The 19,877-nt window shown below is 43.9% G+C and overlaps 1 protein-coding gene across 3 annotated transcripts in view; it reads left to right on the forward strand.

Annotated features, from left to right (window-relative positions):
• The window catches only part of AHDC1 (AT-hook DNA binding motif containing 1), a 127,296-nt gene that overhangs the window by 67,677 nt on the left and 39,742 nt on the right, over positions 1-19,877 (forward strand). The gene's annotated exons all lie outside the window — the stretch shown is intronic.

Raw genomic sequence — 19,877 nt, forward strand, 5'->3', positions numbered from 1 at the left:
TGAAAGTGAAGCCAGTTCTCCACTTTCTACCCTGCTTGCTGATGACCACATACGGCCAACTGCACTGGAGAGGTGGCCAAACAATCAGCTGATGGACATAGATTCCGAGCAAAGGACCGCCATTCATCAACTACTGCCCAGAGGAAAGGAGCCCAGACAATCCCACTTAAATATGGGGATTCTCATCAAAAGACTGAAGCGATGAGTCTTCACAGGCTAGGCACCAGTTGGTGCTCGCCTATTTTGTTGTGCTGAAGACCGGGCCCACATAGGCATATTTGATTTGCCTATTCTGCAATCGACATCCGCGTAGACGATACACGGCCATTGAACTGTATGACGTTTTGCAGGTTAGCTCAGGCGTGCAGGTAGGAATTGCGTATTCCACAAGCTGATGAAAAATTGCAGCATGCTCTATTTTTACCGTGGATTCTGCATGGACGGTCCCCGTTGAAGTCAATGGATATGAGTGTTCCGGTGCCTAAACGCATTTAACATTTACGTATGAGTGGCAGAAACGCTTGCAACTTCCAAGAAAATAGAATAGCTGTAATGCTGGCTGGAGGGAAGACGATGGGTTGTGCATAGCTTACATCCGTGCAGAAAACCCGCTTGCATTCGCGATTTTCCGCAATTACTTTCCACAAGTGATCGCAGGTCTTGCGCTGTAGAAATCCGCATGTGGAATCCGACCAGTTTGTGTGACCCGGCCTAAGTGCAGGAAATGTGTGCACAATGTAACAAGTAGTATTCCCCACAACAATAACTAGTGAGCTCTTGTCAAATAACTCCAGAGAATACACCACGATCGGCTGCTTTATATCTGGGGGTTTAGAGAAAGTGCTCCCTATGTAAAATGTTCTCATTAAGCTTTGGTTCTGCACATTATTTGATTTAATGTATAAGCGAGGATGTAGTCATCTTGCTAGAATGTGGCCCTCCTGCTAGCCACCACCTCGACTCCTCTGTGGATGTAAAGCAAAATGTAATTGTTCCTTAAATAGGCTGTCTTTCAGCTGGTCATTACTTACCCGACAACTGGACTGTCCTTTTCACTCTACTGGCCTTGGTAACAGTCTTGCATGTTTACGTGGCTCAGCCCTCCCAGCCCCCAGTAAGATCACTAAGGGCATATGGTGTGGAATTTAAATCCCCATTGGGAGCCTTGCAGCATGACCCTTCCTGGCCATAGCAAGCACTGCAGTCTAACCTCTGCCTCTCCACATAGGTCTGTGTAGTGTGTCAGCGCCTTTCTCCCTCCTCCCTGTTTCCCTCCTGTGTGCCTGTGTGGTTATTCCTGGTCTGTCTCAGATGTTGGAAAGAGGTGATAATGTCTTGGCGGATCTGTCTCCCTCCCTCTGCTCTTCCTCTCCCACACTCCCCCTTCCCCAAACCTCTCCGCCACCCCTCCTTTTCGCTCTGTTTATTCTCTCCTGTCTGTGTATTAAATTCCACCCCCAAGCTCCCCTGTTTTTCATCTTCTCACTTATTTCTCTCACCCTTCTCTCCTTCTTTAATGTCTCCCAAATTTTTCATTGACTGTGTCTTTTTATCTCTTCACTAACCTTTCTACTTTTTCTCCCATCACGGTTGCACTGGCAGGCTATTCATGTTTTCCAATGTATTTTGTCCCTTTCTGTCAGTCTTATACTCCTTTCTCTATCTACGCCTGTCTCCCCTCCCTCCCTTCCTCTTTCTGGACATTGCTTCACATATGTTTGAGAAGCCAGTATCCTCTGTGCTCCCCCCTCTCCCCAGGGCTGGAGGCCTGGAATCCCAGCTCTGCCCTCTCCTGCTCCAGGCCGGATTAGAAGGGGGGTGGTGTTAGGGCAGAAGAACAAGCAGGGTGTGAGATTACAGAGTCTTGTTTATCCCTTCCGTGACCAGTCTTCAGCTCTCAGAGCGTCTCCTTACACTGAATACTTTTTCACAGTCTATAGCACTAGTGGATAAAGAACTCTGAGAAGTCATGGGTGCCTTAGTGCGCTCTCGCTGTGCTATGGAGGGGTGTGCAGGATTTATATCCTGGGGAGGGGGTATATTGCAGGTGAGGCAGGAACTCTGCAGGGACTGTGATGGTATTTTCCAGCTGTAAAATGTGTTCTGTGGCTGTATGGCCGAGGGCATTCTCCTCTCTCCTCCCTCTCTCCTTGGCCTTATCTTCCTGCCTCCTAATCTCTTTCCCTCTGTCTCTCTCCCTCTTGGCTCTCCATAATTACAGGGTGGAACAGATGTCCCTGGATCTGTTTCAGATCCAACATCCATTAGAATAACCTTCAGCACCATGCCTGGAGGGAGGCCCTTATTCTTGGTGCAGTATATACCGGTACTGAGCACATTACTCAGCTTCATTATACGTTTTATGTCCCTTATCCCAGTGCATAGATGTTCTGCTGCATAGTGTTCCATCTCTACTAGGATGAAGAGCTTACTCTGCTACAGGATGCAAGGAAAGATGGCTGATTGTTTCTAGACTACGCTGGAAACTTCAGTTTCCCTGAGAACGCTACCTTTTCCTGGTAAACCACATGATTTGCACACAGTAGTCGTCTTATCGCCATCTATTGCAGTTTCCTTGGTGGTTTGAAGAAAAAAAAAAAAAAGGTTTTAAAGATGTTCAGATTCTTGTACTTGTATTCAGTTTACTCCGCCTTTGACGAGTATTAAGGGACGTGGGCACCTTTTGCGGGGTGGGGGATTTGTCTTTCACTAAAATGTATAAATTTGTACCTTTTTATCTTCTGCAGCTTCTACATGTCGTATAGTGCAATCTAAGAGCAGGCTCAAACAAGTGTTTCATTGTGCGTAATACGCTGTAAATGGAGTAAAAAAAGGACCTTTTCATTAACCCATTCACATGTGCGTATATTCATTCCATAGAATACGTGCATAAAACAAAACGCCGCATGTTGAGCCCACAGAGCCCTATTATTTTCTATGAATGCATAATAAAAGCTGTATATACGCAATTACATATGTACAAATGCGGTACATCCTGCTCATCCCTAAGTGGCTGAGCAGGAAAGAATGACCAAGACGACTGCACGTGACGGTGAGATACGCTGTCATGCGAAGTCAGAAATCGCTGCCATATGTGATGATCCGCTGGTCCCACACAACAGTAATACACTGCGTTATATACACAGCGCTATATACCCAAGTCTCAGACTGCTATTAGTCAAGCTGGACTGACCGGGTCCCGCTGCTCTTTATGACTGCAACAAAGTTTCTGGTCATAAATTGGCTAATAAGGGCTGAAAACGAAGCAATTAGTCCAGCCTCACTGACAGATCTTTTGTGGAGTCTGTCGGCTCCTGTGAGCCCCCCATAAGCTAAACTTCTAGACTCCTAGGAGCTGACAGGCTGCTCCAGCGATGTGAGCCTTGTACGCCTCCTCTGCCCCTCCCACACAGTGTCACCTATGGGATGAGTCCTACATGGCATGGGCTACAAGGGCATTCTGCAGGCACTTGGCACAGAGTTTGGGAGTGCGAGGACAGGTTGTTTGTATTTGAATGACTTATGAACAAATTTGCATGGGGTTTCTCTCTAAAAACGATATGGTGTTTAAGTGCTCTTTGTTGAAACAAACAAAAGACTGTATACAATTCAGTGATATTTCTGGGCAATTATCTTGCTCAGGGTAAAGGTACCCTTAGGCTGGGGTCACACGAGACGAAAATCTCGCACTTAAAAACCATGGGATAGGCGCAGCTTCTAAACCCGCGTGTTTTGGAGCGGTTTCGTCTGCGTTCCGCTGAAACTTTCTCTCTCCATAGAGGACGCTGTGAAAACGACAAAAGAATTGACATGCTGCGGAATTGAATTCCATGCCGCAGATCCGTTTTTGTGAGGCTTGGCCGCAGTGTGTGGATGAGATTTTTGCAAAATCTCATCCACTTTGCTGCTAATCCCGGGATTAGGTACCGCAGGCGGAGTTGCCGTACGCATTTTCCGCATTGGGAATTCCGCCCCGTGTGGACCCAGCCTTATACTGCTTTGTCTACATACCGTGATATATAGAATCTGCAGAAGACAAACTGTTTGTTTTATTAAACCCTATTGCAAAAATGATTGCCTGCCCGCACTACTTGCATTGAAGTGAGAAAAAGCCTTTTAAGATCCTGGCTTTGTAGCTGCAATATTTTCAGTTTCTCTAGTTTGTGACAACTGCTGTACCAGGATAACGGGCTGGTCCTGTCATACAGGCTTCCCACCCAGGTGAAGCTGCACGTGTTTATGGCGTGCAACCCTTTCATAGGGATGGCGTTCTAAACAAATGTGTCTTAGAAACGGCACTGTTAACAGCTGACCTGAATATAATACCTGATAGATTCTCCCCCATCATAACCATATAATAGACTGCAGTAAGCATCCAGCATGTCTGCCTAACCAGTGCTGTACTTGTACTGAGCAGCTGCTGATACATGAGGCCTTGGATAACAACTACTGCAGACAAAAAGTCCGTGTCACCCAAGGCAGCCTATTAGATTACAGCTTTCCTGCAGATTAAAGTCACCTGACTGGTTAGCATGGCGACACAAAGGCTGCCCATGCACACGAGAGAGCAGGGCATTGAGCGGGCGACTGATCCCCCTATACTCCTGCACCATCAGCTCGGCTGAGCCAATGTGAAGGGAGAAATCCACAGCCGGACAACAAGCAGCATTGGGTAGTTGGATTTCAACTGCCTGATCCTCATACACGTTCTAGATCGGCCAGTTCTGCAAAAAGTGGATACGATTACAATACTAAAACATAACTGATAACTGTTCCACATATAACAAAATACGTACAATACTTTGTGCAGCCAGGGTGTATATATATCTCGTTAGTGCATGTTGGGCTAATGAAGTCAGAAAACATCTAATATATTGGGCTTGCACATTACACTTTATAATTGTTTAAAAAGATGACCGGGAAGTAAAATGGTGATTCTATTGTTGGGCTGGTGATGGTGTGGCCTAACTATTGTGGTATGTAAGTGGGTGTGGGGGTCCATTTCCCCCACTCCAGTCTCCACGGCTGAGTATACTAGGGGTTCATTCACACGGTACAGTCAAATTGTGGCAAAAAACATGATTTGACTACACTATGTAAATATAGCCACATGAATTTAAAAAGATGTAAATACGGGTGTGCTTATATATGGATCTGTGCCTAGTATGTGGCACACTTTGTGCTAGGACAAAAGACAATACTCCCTAAACTGGTTGTGCCCACTGAGGGAATGGCACAGGACATAATCTAAAAGTCATGTAATTGTATGTAATATATATTCACATTCGAACGCCTTTTACTCCTGCCACCGCTCCGGTTCTACCTACCTTCTGAGTAGCATGTTCATATGACCGTTCTAGCCAATCACTGGCCTCTGATTCTTTAATCCCTGAGATCAGCACCCAGGCCAATCTCTGCCATCAAACTCGGGCCCCATAGTCACTGCTACGAGGCCCTTTTGAGATGTGGACCCAATGACATCAGTTACCATGTTAGAAAATATGCTCTAAATATGCCTGAAAATAAGTCAGTTGCCATACTGGAAACCCAAAGCTTTGTAGATGTGTTAAAGTGGGATTAGGACTGCTAACTCATTTTAGGGCGTTTTTACTTCCCAAACCATCACCAGTAGTCGGGCAGTGCACCATATTGGTTATTCTCAATGTGCAATCACCTGCTGCCACCAGCATTTGGCACTTGAATAACTATGATCAGCTGGTATTTAGGTCAGGAAATGCCATTGCCAATAGAATGCCCCTCTTCATACCCTTCAGATCATGATTTGTCGTTTGTTACTACATGTTTGTGTAATATTTCCTGACACATGGGTCTACTTGTTTCCTGCCATTTTGTTTCAATTGCAGGCTATAGAGGGGATTTAAGTTGACACTTTTCCTATTGTAGGCTTGCACACACTATATAGAACGGATTCTGGAGAACCTTCCTTGCTGTCGGCACAGTTTAGCTTGTAAGGACCACATAAACAGAAGAATGCATGAGTAAAATGAGTAAAAAAATTCTTCTCTACTAGCCACTTTGCCTTATTGTGGTGTACTCATATTACTAGCTACAAGAGGTCTGGTGGTAATGGTGAACCAGCTGTACAAATTGACATCACGTTAAATTGGGGTTTTCTGATGTAAGCAAATATGCTACCAAATGAATAACTATAGGTACAACTGCCTGAATACTTCAGCATTAATTGCTTTCAGAATTCTATGATATGAAGCCCGCTCCAGTGGAGGCTGTGTTGCAGGACATTGTATGTCATGAATGTCAAATGGTACATTTTGTTGAAGACCCAGTTGTTGGGAGTATGTGGAGAGGAGTATAGGAAAGCAGTTTTTGGAAATGACCTACAAACTATGGCAAGCATTGCAGACCATAGAGTGCACTGCTATACCTTGTGGTTTACAGTAATCTATATACCCGTAGTAAGATATTAAACCCAGAGGGGGGGGGGTATGATGTGAATTTCCACTACTAACAACTTGAGACTTGGAAGCTGTTCGTCTTTGATGCAATTTTGCATAATAGCTTATAACTGGCACATGGTTGATCTGTTAAAGTTTATTCACAACCTCTCTGGCTTAATGACTGACCTGTTCTTCAATTTTACCACTTTTTGCCCACTACAATTTGTATTTCACTTATTGATTCAATTCAGGTAGATAACTTATTTTCCCTCCCAGACCAGGTAATTGCAAATATTGTGCCAAGAGCTTCAGATATTGCAAGCATCCATACGTGTTAGTGCTGGTCACTGAATGTTACAAATTAGTGAGCCATCCAATACTTGTAGCTAGTCTTCCTCCTGTTGCTTGCTAGGATGACAACACACTTGTTATATCAGAAGTGTGTTTTTCTGAATAAAAACACTGACAGACTATTCTTTGCTTCTGGATATGGCAGACAATTTATTTTCAAATGTTGTGTTCATCAGAAATATGCTATATTTGTACAGCTACAGTACTTTTAGAGGTTTAGTTCCTGTACAGTTTTCTCACTTAGTTGACACAACTTGATGAACAACCAGTTTAGGGAATATTTTCTTTTGTCCTAGTACGAAGTATGCCGTATATATAAAAAGCAGCGGTCCATTAAAATGAAAAGGCCTCAGGATGTAGTAAATACAACAATGGTCTTTCCTGGCCATTGTAGCTTGAAACCATATTAGCATACAATGCTGCTGATCTTTTGGATCTGCGACTTTGTCCGTGTTATCCTATAGAATTAGAACCATCCTGCACCATGATAAAACGATTTAGTATTCACAACTATGGCAATGTAAAGGCAAACCTGGGTAGAACAATGCTCCTCCGATGCTACTCCATCACCCCTTCTCCATACATCAACTGGTCTTTCTTAAAATGTAGGGAAAGTTTTTAAACACTGTCTGAACTAGTGTTCCCTATTAGAATGATTTGCTTGTGACTGCAGCAGACAATTTGCTGTGTAGCTGGCCTCTTAGAGTTTTAGGTTTACTTGGATAGACATGTGGAGGTGTTACAGTATGTAAAACTAGATGAAATCTCCAGATGGCTTTTGGTTGTAACTGTGACAGGGCTTCACAGCAAAAAACTGTGTGCAATATATTCTAGTGAGGTGCAAAAATGATCACTGCATAGCAGCAACATCATCATCTTCTGCCCCTGTTTAAAACCTTGTGTCTCCCTGCCTACTTGTAAGATGTGCCCCCACTTCATCCATGGCTCACCATAAATTCATCTGCTATGCCCTATTAAAAAACAAAAAATTATGTATAATATACAAGGGATACCCCAAAGAAACAGGAATCTCCAGGTGGGTGGGGAGTTCCTAGTGCAGGCTTCTAGTGCCACGTGAAATGTCAGTAGATCCCTTCTGAGTCAGTATGCCGGCGTTGTTGAAGGTTACACTTGGCTCCAGTGATTGTTTGGTTTTGTTTTTTGCCAATCAATTGGCCAGTTTTTTGGGGGTTTTTTTTTGTTTTTTTTTTAGTCTTTTCCATATGAACATTTAACTGTGAAATGGTTTCCTTTTTCGCTGCTCAAAGCATTGGTAAAAGAAAGTCGCACAAAGCAAGATCAGATGAATACGGAGGATTACGCAAGGGTGTCATGCAGTTCGTCAAACATTGCTTCACACTCAGCGCTGTGTGGGCAGGTGCGTTGTCATTATGGAAGAACCAGTCACCTATTTGCCCACACAGCGCTGAGTGGTAAGCAGTTTTTGACGAAAAATGGCATGACACCCTTGTCTCATCTGAACAACTTGCTGGAAAAAATTCCACTGGAACCGAATCCACCCTTCCCCAAGGCTGGCTGGCGTACCACCTCAGAAGGGTTCCACAGACATTCACCTAGCAACAGAAGCCTGTAGTAGTAACACCCTGCCCGCCAGAAGATGATTGGTTATTTATTTATATATATATATATATATATATATATATATATATATATATATATATATATATATATATATATATATATATATATAATTTTTTTATAGATATGCCAGACACATCCAACGTGTTAACCTCTTCTTGATCAGTTCATCGGTTTCATTGATAAATCCCATCCAAACTGTTGTTGGGAGTAAGAATGACACACAAGTATAATGGAGCCCTTGTTGCCTGGCTATTTTTTTGTTCTAATCGGCTCGTTGTTCAATAGCATACACATTGTATATCCATTTTACGTTTGTATACGCTCTGCTTACAAACTAAGGGAACACTTTGAGTCCATCTGAATGAGTGAACTATGTCAGCCTGTTTATACAGGCAGATACATCATTGACTTGTTCATACAAGAAATCGTTTGGTTGTTCATTTACTGTATAACATACTCCTGATGAGATGGGGATTTCTTCCTAGATCAGGAGCACGCTGATTTAGAATGTCTGAGGTTCTCAATTGGATTAACTCCGGCCACATGAAGCCGGACTTTGTCCTGCACCAGGAGGAACCCAGGGCCCACTGCACTAGTTTAAAAGGAACCTGTCACCACCATTTCATTCCAAAAATTAACTTCATTGGCCGTTAGGGTATCAAAAAATAAGTAACTCCTATTGCCATCTTTTCCAACTGAGCCCATGTACCTCCACAATTGGGTTCCAAAGTAATCCCACACTGTATACAGATATGCTGAGAAGAGGCTGCAGAGCTAACCATGACCCCTTTCCCTTCATGGCTCCTTGCATCACCTGGCAGTACGTGATGAGCTGCTGAGCTCCTCTCCTCATTTGCAGGTGGAACCAGATAACTTCGGAACCAATTGGAGACGTACGTAGGTCATTAGGGAAAGAAGGCATTAGCAGTAATTGATTTTTCACCCCCTCCACATGTTCGTTTTAGGGGTTAGATGGTGGCCACAGATACCCTTTTTAAAGCTATGTCTAAGTGTTAGCAATGCTTTTTCTTGCAAGTGGCTGAGATGTTTTTGAGATTTTGCTCGCAATAGATAGGAGTTTCTAATGTTGAATAGCATTGCATGAAAATTACAACTTCATGCGTTGCGATAAAATGGCTCCATAGGGAAACATGGGAGATAAAAGCAAAGCGCTAAAGTTAGGATATGCTGCGACTTTTTTCTTTTTTTTTATCATCACTCCACATTGCATGAGTGAAAACATCGCAAATGGGAATGGAACCATTGAAAATCATTGGTTGTTATAATTCTGAGTTTTCATTCACACTCACATTACACTATTTTTTATCGCAAGTGTGAAGGTACCCTAAAGCCTCCCTCACAGGTGCTTTTTTCCCATGAATAACGTGGCATTTTCAGCGCTGCGCTAATCGTGGTATAACGCTCCCATTGCTTTCAATGGAGCCTCTCAGACAGCCGCTTCGAGCAGTGTGTTTGTTTTTCGGTGTTTAACGAATCTCGTCAATGATGAGGTATGCTGCACCCAGCTGTGAGCCACAAGAAGCTGCGGCCCAAAGCGAAAGTAAAATCGCTTTGCTGAACACCTGTGTGAGGGAGGCCTGACTGCTGGGTACCATCATGGAGGTTTGTGCAGGCCTCCAGAGATATGCCTCTCCAAACCAACAGTGATATACTGCCAAACCAGTTTTCCTGGATCATCACCACACTGTCTCTAGACTTTCACCAATGGCAGACATGGCAATTCTGGCATTCACTAGTAAATGCCAATTGAGGTGCTTAAAGGGGTTGTCCTGCGAAACAAAGTGGGTCTATACACTTCTGTATGGCCATATTAATGCACTTTGTAATGTACATTGTGCATTAATTATGAGCCATACAGAAGTTATCAGAAATTTTTCACTTACCTGTTCCGTTGCTAGCGTCCTCGTTTCCATGGAGCCGTCTAATTTTCAGCGTCTAATCGCCAAATTAGACGCACTTGCGCAGTCCGGGTCTTCTTCTTTTCTCAATGGGGCTGCGTGTAGCTCCGCCCCGTCACGTGCCGATTCCAGCCAATCAGGAGGCTGGAATCGGCAATGGACCGCACAGAAGCCCTACGGTCCACCGAGGGAGAAGATCCCGGCGGCCTCTCTTTACCGGGTAAGTAAGAAGTCACCGGAGCGCTGGGATTCAGGTAAGCGCTGTCCGGTGTTCTTGTTTAACCCTTGCATCGGGGTTGTCTCGCGCCGAACGGGGGGGCTGTTGGAGAAAAAAAAAACGTTTCGGCGCGGGACAACCCCTTTAAGCAGTCAGAGTTGGACTACAAGAAGCAGGAACCAGTATGGATGCTGGGTTGATGTGCTTCTATGGCCTTGTTCAGCTCTACTTGTTAACGTTTACTATGGTAACGGCCCATGTCTTGGTATCGGCATTACTTTTTGGGGAGTTATCTTGCTGATGCTTCTCCACTGCACCTGTTGTCACTTTTATTTGCACCAAAGGAGGTGAAACTGATTAATAATCACTTATTCTTCCTAGCTGGACAGATAAATCTCTGTAGCTTAAGGCCACTCTCACACACCATGTTGGCAAAATGCTGTTATTTTTACCGCAGTTTTCAAACGCATGTCGCAGCGTTCACAGCACGGTTTACCGCACCCAATCATTGTGATAGGTGATGAGGTGCATTAAAAAATGGGCCAAAATAGAGCAGACAGCACTTGAAAATCGCGGCGTTTTCAAGTGCATTTCTGCAAGGCCCCATTGAAATCAATAGGAGCGTTGCAGCACGGTTACTGTGCTGTTCAAAATGTCGCTGTAATCGCAGTAAACCTCGCATGTGTGAGAGTGGCCTTAGGGCATGGGCACTGACGACTGCCTCTAGCGCTTGCGCTTTCCAGATATTTGCTGGGCTGAATTTAGAAGTACAGTCCGGATTAGTACCAAATGGTGTTAGCAGTATCCGCTAGCACTTGTGTAATAGCACCTTAAATGACTTGGGGTTATACTGTGGTGCTTGTGTTCTAATAAGATATTGATATGCATTGCTAGTTGTGGCTCATGCCATTCTACTAGATAAGCTTGGAACTTGGGAAACTTTGAGAACCCTTGTTGAGTTTGATCTGAAGTTGCCTGCATGATTAATTTTGAGTTCTCTTAACTGACACACATTTGAGGACATAATAGGATGTCATAATGTAATTGATTTAAGTTCTTTGTAGTTGGAATGTGAACATATCTCTTAGACGCTAACCATGTCACGTTTGGGCTGTACAACTGAGGTATGCTGCTTTTTTTTTTTTTTTCCCATTTAACTATGTTCACCTGTATGCAAAAAAAGTGTATGACCGTAAATGTTTTTACTTAGTTTAATGGTGTGGTAGAATACACATTTGAATACTGTGAAGAAACCGTATCCAGATGTCAAAGGGAACTTGTCATCACGTTTGAGTCACATAAAACTATGTTATGGGGCTCAGATGTGAGGGAACTAGGAGTCCGGGGAGCAATGTTTAATCCTTGCCGGATCTCCCATTCCAATGCTTTGTCCTTGTGAAGTTGCTGTGCGCACTCAGCGTGGCTCTTTGCAGCTGGCAGTGTGCGTGCAGTCTTCCATAGAGATGAATGGGAGAGTGCATGCACCCAACTGGTTGCAGTGAGACCACTGTGTGCGTGCACGGCGACTTCACAAGGACAGCTCTGGAACGGGGAACCCGGTGAGTATTGTTCCCTCCCTTTTGAACCCCACAACGTAGTTTATGGGGGCTCAAACCTGATGACAGGTTCCCTTTAATCTGTATGCTTCATGTACATTTTGGCATATTTGACTCGTTTGTTTTTGGCTCCTGTCAGTGCCCTGTGGTGTCAGTCAGAAGAAATGTACCGACTCTGGCTTTAAAAAAAAAAAAAAAGAATTAGATGAGATTTGAGGTCATCTATGAAGGAGGATTTGATGGAGGCGATACTATTTCTGAGAACAAATTCATAGACTGCACAAATGTTTACTGTGTTTCTTTTTTTTCGCATAGTGTCTTACATAGTTACAATTTAGTACTGTTTTGTGTTATGAAATTGTATTCCAATAAATATATTTTATGGTCTATGTAAATAGCTTGATTATTTTATGATGATGGCGATGAAAAGCCGGATAACATTTTAATACAGTAAATTTCTCACTTTAACATGAGTCATATATAAAGGAGTCGGAGTCTGGGAAAATGGAAAAGTGTCGGAGGTTTGGCTCGCTGACTCCACAGCCTGCCTGGCATGATGCTCTCTGGGACTAAATGTAGTATTCTGTTGTAGCCCACAAATTGGTGTATTCAGAGCAGTGATGCCCATCTAGCCGTCCGGGTGCCACATGTGGCCCTTGGGCACCTGCTCTCCCACATATAATGATCAGACATGACCGCTCTTGCACACAGAGTGCTCTGTCCAACGCTAGAGCTCAACTTTTTGTTCACTTATGGGGGCACTTTTTTTCTCTCATTTTCCAAATTTTGTGAACGGTTTGTTGTATTTAATTGAACAATGTGCCTCTAAATATGTGTTTTTATATTCGTGTGTGTTGTCCAAACCTGCAACTACAATATTTGTGTCCTCCCTTGACCTGGCTCAGTGTGATATGCTGCCCTTTCAATGAGTCATTAAGCTGCATTGGAGGCCCCACTGCTTGTCGGGATGGACTCCTCTAGATGAGCTTTAGACCACATTTATATCCTAGGAGTTGATCCAAAACACTGTTTTCAGTGGGTTAGTAAGACGCATCGCGCGATGTGCACACAAGTGTAGTGCGACGTTTCCCATTAAAGACAATAAGAAACACTTGCTGGTCCTCGCTACTTTACAGAAGTGATGGCAGACTGTTTCCCTAGGAAAACTCCTCGCACCTGCGTTAATGCGCACGTTGGCGAGTGCGATATCGTGCCCAGTTTCTCAGCCTGATATCGTGCTCACCCGTGTGCAGGTGGCTTTAGAGGTGTTTTAGTTATGAAGTGATCAGAATCTGTAATAGTAATTTCAGCCATGTAATTGTTCATTGATCCCTTTCGGTCCAAGTTATTTCTCATACAGCGCAGGTCTGATGCATTTTTTACATGAGTAATTTTTTTTATTCACCCAAATCCCATCCTTCACACAGGCAGGATCCACTGCGGAAATTCAGCAACACTTATAGTATAAGCCTTGCGAAGGGGGACTCAAAAAAAAAAACAAAAAAAAAAACCCTTTAGTGCAGAAAGCTTCTGATTCCACAGACTATTCTGCGGTATTCAGCCTTTGAGACACGGGTTGACTTCCATAGTTGTTTGCAAGTGAAAACGCAGCCAGGTCTTCACCATTTAGTTGCGAGTTTGGTCACACTGGATTCTTGCAGCATGGCTGTGGGTATTCCGTTGGGGAATCGCCTGCAGTAATCCCACCGCATGGCCTAATACTTGACCAAAACCATGATGGAACTCTGCACAGACCATTTGATTGTGTTCTGTATGGCCTTATAGCTTGTAATTACTCCTCGTCTATGAAATAGTTACCGAAATAGGTTCGCCAGTGCCTAAACTCTAAAATCTATTATGACACATGTCATTTAGGGGGAGGGCCAGGGCTGTTTTCGTCCACAAAGGTTTGAGCTTTTGCGCGTTTTTTTTTTTTTTTTTTTTTAATACCTATGTAATACATTATATGTTAATAAAAGTTGTATATCTGAAGTTGCTGCAGCAGCTGTTGATGGAACAAGTTCTTTGTATTGTGTAAAGTCTGTGAACCAGCAGCGCACACGATCTACACCAGTGTGGAGATGGGTTGTAGCATTGCGGCATCCTGACATTACTCCAAAGTGCTCAGATAATCAAGTTGCTGACCACTTGCCGTAACCGCGGGTGTCGGTAGTAAAGTGTTTAATATTAATGGGCAGTGTTTTAAATACCTAAAAAAGCATATTAAAGTGGAACTTTGGTTTGTTGCCATTTTCAGAATGTATTAAAAGAATTGCTTAAAGGGGTTGTCCCGCGCCGAAACGGGTTTTTTTTTTTTTCAACCCCCCCCCCGTTCGGCGCGAGACAACCCCGATGCAGGGACGTACAGACAGCTTACCGGAGCGCTTACCTTGATCCCCGCGCTCCGGTGACTTCTATACTTACCTGTGAAGATGGCCGCCGGGAACCTCTTGCTTCGTGGACCGCAGCTCTTCTGTGCGGTCCACTGCCGATTCCAGCCTCCTGATTGGCTGGAATCGGCACGTGACGGGGCGGAGCTACACGGAGCCGCTCTCTGTCACGAGCGGCTCCATAGAAGAACACAGAAGACCCGGACTGCGCAAGCGCGGCTAATTTGGCCATCGGAGGCCAAAAATTAGTCGGCTCCATGGAGACGAGGACGCTAACAACGGAGCAGGTAAGTAAAAAACTTTTTATAACTTCTGTATGGCTCATAATTAATGCACAATGTATATTACAAAGTGCATTATTATGGCCATACAGAAGTGTATAGACCCACTTGCTGCCTCGGGACAACCCCTTTAAGTGTAACAGAACTGCTTGAACAAAATAGTCCCATTAGCTTTCTGAATGTGGACAAGCATTAAGGCCGGCTGCACACAACTGGGTCGGATTCTGCAAGCGGGAGGCTGCAACGGAATCCGACCCTGTGCCTAGTCAGCATTCGCGCGTACCTGTTTTTTTTCTGTACTGCGGATGGTACGCACATTGGCAGTACAGTCTTTTTTCAAATCCTGTTTTTTCCTGCGTCGTTGCGAAAGGGCTGCAGGTCGGATGGCTTCCATTGACTTCTGGAAGTCACACAGAAATAGAGCATGCTGCTTTTTTTGCTCCGCGATCAAAAACTTGCAATTGATTTCCCCTCATGTAAAGGTAAAAAAAAGTGTTTTGCTGTAGCATGCTATGGATAGTATTTGCTGCAGAACCCGGAGGTGGGCCCGCGCCTCAGATTCCGCAATGCAAATCCGCCCATGTGCAGCAGGCCTATGGGTGTGTTTCTCGCACAACTAATTTGCTGTGGCTTTTTCACAGCTGTAAAAACCCGCAATAAATCCACACCAAAATCTAGCAGAATTTGTCAAGTTCTGCACCAAAGGGTGTGGATCTATTGCAGATTTTTTTCAGCTGCAGAAAATCCAGATTAGCTTTGTGAACACACCCTAAGGGCTGCCATTGTAAGGCTGGGTTCACACGGGACAGAATTGCTGCAGAATTTCGGTGCGGAATGTCCACATGGCAATTCCGCCCGTGGCTCCTAATCCAGGGACTAGCCAGCAAAGTGGACAAGACTTTGCAAAAATCTCGCCCACACACTGCAGCCAAGCCGCGCGGAAACGGCAATGCAGCGCGGAAAACGAAAGACGCAGTATGTCAATTCTTTTTTCATTTCCGCAGCGTCCTCTCTCCTATATATTGGGAGAGATAGCCGCAGCGAAAATGCAGGCGGCGAAGCTGCTCCAAAGCTGCCAGTTTTGAAGCTGCGCTTCCCACCCCGCTTTCAAGAAATCATAACTTTTGTCGACATAGTTGTCTGAGAGTTTTATTTTTTGCCGAACGAGTTGTATTTTTCAATGGTACTATTAAGTGTACCATAATGAAATGAGCTAAAACTACTTTCTTTAAGAAAGGGTGTGGAGTTATTTTTGATCACTTCTTTTTTTTTTTTCTTGGAGACTGGGTGCAATTTTGGTGCTGTGTATTTTTTATTTTATTTTTTTTGACACATTCACTGCGCAGGATAAACGAGTTACTTTGATGGCTTAGACTTTTACGAATGTGGTCATACCAAATGTGTGTTTTGTTTTTTTTTTAATTATAAATATGGGAAAAGGTTTTTTTAAACTTGTATTACCCAGTAATAACCGTACCTCCTGGGTTGTGACAGGAATAAATAGGTTGTACCAAGATACGTTTTATCACCTGTTCCTGATTGGTAAGGGTCTTGCTGCCGAGAGGAGAAGAGTGAATGGAATGGCAGTCCTATTAAAAATGAAGAGCACAACTGCCCCATTGAAATGAAAGGAGCAGTAACTGTGCACACAATCCTGTTCTCAGGATTGCTGGGGGTCTCTTAAGGACTACCACTTGTATTTGATATGCTGTACCCCATGTTCAAGTGTTAAGGCTATCTATTTCTCCCATTCCCGATGAGCTCCCTCCAAAACAACACAAACTTCAGCAATTCTGTTAATGCCTAGCAATTTAAAAAAATTTTTTTTTTTTTGCTGTGTGGTCACTGGCGGATTAAAGGGGTTTACTTGGCATTTACTATTGACCCATCCTGAGGGATCGATCATTAATAGTTGATTAAAAAGGGTCCGATGGTCTCTGACATCCTTAATGAGGCAGGACGCCATCTTGTTATAGGAGGGTAGAACATTTCCTAAGCTCTTAGCAGTGAAGAAAACACGTCTTCATCTGACAAGATTGCTTAACTTTCTGCTCTTAATATTCGGTCAATGAAGGGAGGTCCTCACAGTTTGGGTGCCCATGAGGCAGTCCGGTGAGGGTTTACATCCGACCAGTATTGGGTGATTCTGTTTGACCTCACCAATCACTAGTAAATCTGCCTCATCACTGATAAGGAAACAACGGTTTATCTGACATTGCTGTATCGCCAATTCTGCAAGTTCTATCTGGAAGTTGTTACAGCATTTGAGTTTTGCAAAGTGTCCATTTATAGATGTACCTCAATTCAGGGAATTTTGTCCGACTAACTCCACACTCCTGAGACTAGATGACGAGTCTTACTTTGAAGGAACTGCTATTACTACATCCATAGTGACTTCTGGTCATCCAACTGCATTGTGGGTAATAGGGAAGTCTATTTGCATGACGTTGGTTGAAATGCTCTGCAGTAATACCAGTACTTCATTCACCGGAAATAAGGAAGACTTCCACTCGTTCTGCCTGAGAGAAAATACAGTTGCATGAACATGAAGCACCCCATTGTTTTCTGGTGAATTTCTCTACCTTTTTGTGTCACACTTACCTTTTCCTTTTGTGAAGTTGAAATTGAATCCATGATGGCAGCATTCAAGGTGGCTGCCTTATTCATGATATGGCCTCACAGCTTGCCTATAAACTGTCATTTTATATGACTCTTCCTTTACTTTTCAGCCCCCCCCCCCCCCCTGTACTTTCTGCATCAGTTTCTTATGTATTCAAGATCTTTGCTTCCAGAAGTGTTACTAGAAATCATTGATGACCACAATCAATCACTGGAAGCCCTCTGTCTGTTTTCGTAAGTCCCATATAGCTAGACGAGGGGCAGTGGGAGTCACAACTTAGATAGGTGTGGGTCTCGGGCATGGCCTGTGGATATGCAAAAAAAAGCCAAATAGAAAGGCCCTCTTTAAATGATTTTTGCAACCATTCCTCTCTCATATCCACGGTGTCCCCCACAGATTGCCAGAATCGGGGTTCAGATTTCACTGTTCCCTTCTCACTTTGAATGCAGTATGGGCTAGTATCTATTCTGCGCCTCCAATCTCTATGGCAGATGTGGAAATGGACAATCTTAGTTCTTGACTGTTTCCTGACCCAGAGTGCAAGAAATTCTTTATTGGGCAGTTGGGGAGCACACTGTCACTCGTATATGTTGTGATTAGATACCTAGACCCTTGTATAGCCAATTGATTAGACACTGTCTAATATCTCCTGTGTGTGAAGCTGGCCTCACACGAGCAGTCAGGATTCCGCATGTGGGATCCCGCAGCGGAATTCGAGCTGCGGGTTGGACAACTTTCATTGACTTCAATTGAGGCTGTCCGTTTCACAATAGAGCATGCTGCAATACCCCCCCCACCCCTCTCCACTAGTGGAATGCACAATTTGTTTCCGCAAGTGTGAAGGAAAGTGATTTTTGCATACCATTGAATGCATGCCCTTTGCTGCGGATTCCACATAGCTATCCGTCTATGTGACTCCGGCTTAAAGGGGTTGTCCCGCGGCAGCAAGTGGGTCTATACACTTCTGTATGGCCATATTAATGCACTTTGTAATGTACATTGTGCATTAATTATGAGCCATACAGAAGTTATCAAAAGTTATTCACTTACCTGTTCCGTTGCTGGCGTCCTCGTCTCCATGGTTGCCGTCTAATTTTCGCCGTCTAATGGCCAAATTAGACGCGCTTGCGCAGTCCGGGTCTTATCTTCTCAATGGGGCTCCGTGTAGCTCCGCCCCGTCACGTGCTGATTCCAGCCAATCAGGAGGCTGGAATCGGCAATGGACCGCACAGAAGCCCTGCGGTCCACGGAGGGAGAAGATGCCGGCGGCCATCTTCACCGGGTAAGTAAGAAGTCACCGGAGCGCGGGGATTCAGGTAAGTGCTGTCCGGTGTTCTTTTTTAACCCCTGCATCGGGGTTGTCTCGCGCCGAACGGGGGGGGGGGGGGGGGGGTTTGGAAAAAAAAAAACCGTTTCGGCGCGGGACAACCCCTTTAAGTCAGAGTGAATGTGTCGTTCATATAGCACGAGACAAATGGGTCAAGTTTAAAAAAAAAAAAAAAAAAAAAAGAGCAGGCGGCATCTGCCATCAGGCATGTAATATAACCACACGACATGAATTAAAATACTACTAATAAAATATACCGCTCTACAATACCTGTTGCTTAATGTGGTCTGTTTTTACTGCTATTCATTTTGAGCTGTACTTTTATTATCGGTTGTATTTTAATGTGTCACGTTACAAGACTGGATGACGTCAGCCGGCGGCGGCTCCTGTGACTTTTTAAATTCGTGCTATGTATGAAAGACCTGATGAAGATGCTAGTATAAGACACAAATATGTTGCCCAGTGAATGATTGTCTTCTGTGGTTGTCCACCTCTGTTCCTATATGCTTCCTACTACAGACTATATGGTTCGTCCAGGCAGGCTTCAGCATTGACGGGTTCTCCGTGAGGTTTTGCCGAGCACAACAAATTCGGGTGCCATTATTGGATCTAGTGTCCTCCTCCTGCACTATGGAGTTCTGTTTTTTTTTTAAATTCCCATAGTTTTGGGGAAATCTGTCACTTAGAAAATATTTGATTTACCGGCAGCAAGTTATAAAGCAGGAAGAGCTGAGCGGATTGCTATTTAGTATAACTTGGATTTAATTCACTTTCTAGGCTTAGGAGTCCAGTGGGCGGTCCCTCTCAGTAATTAGTTCTTTCAGAGTTTTTTTTTTTTTTGCAACTTCATACATTAATACAAATTGCATTGATAAATTTTCTTTACACCATACCTTACCACAGGAATCAAGGAGACATTAAAGCAATCAAACGATTAGTAACCTATTATTGCCCTCTGTACCTGGGCAGTGATCCTAGCCAGGGATTCAAATAATAGAACTTTTTTTTTTCTCTTTAATTGCCTTGACAAATTTGTTTAGCATGATTTTCCGTATTACATAGGTTAGCTGTTTATTGAAATCCAGAGTCCTAATATCAATAGTTTTGTGACAGTTCTGTGTTTATGGCACACCAGACTGATGGGTCTGATGCAAAATTCTGAGCTTATCTCACCTGCTTCCTGTACAAAGGAAGGTTT

This window comes from Eleutherodactylus coqui, chromosome 1 (genome assembly GCF_035609145.1).
Source record: "Eleutherodactylus coqui strain aEleCoq1 chromosome 1, aEleCoq1.hap1, whole genome shotgun sequence".
NCBI lineage: Eukaryota > Metazoa > Chordata > Amphibia > Anura > Eleutherodactylidae > Eleutherodactylus > Eleutherodactylus coqui.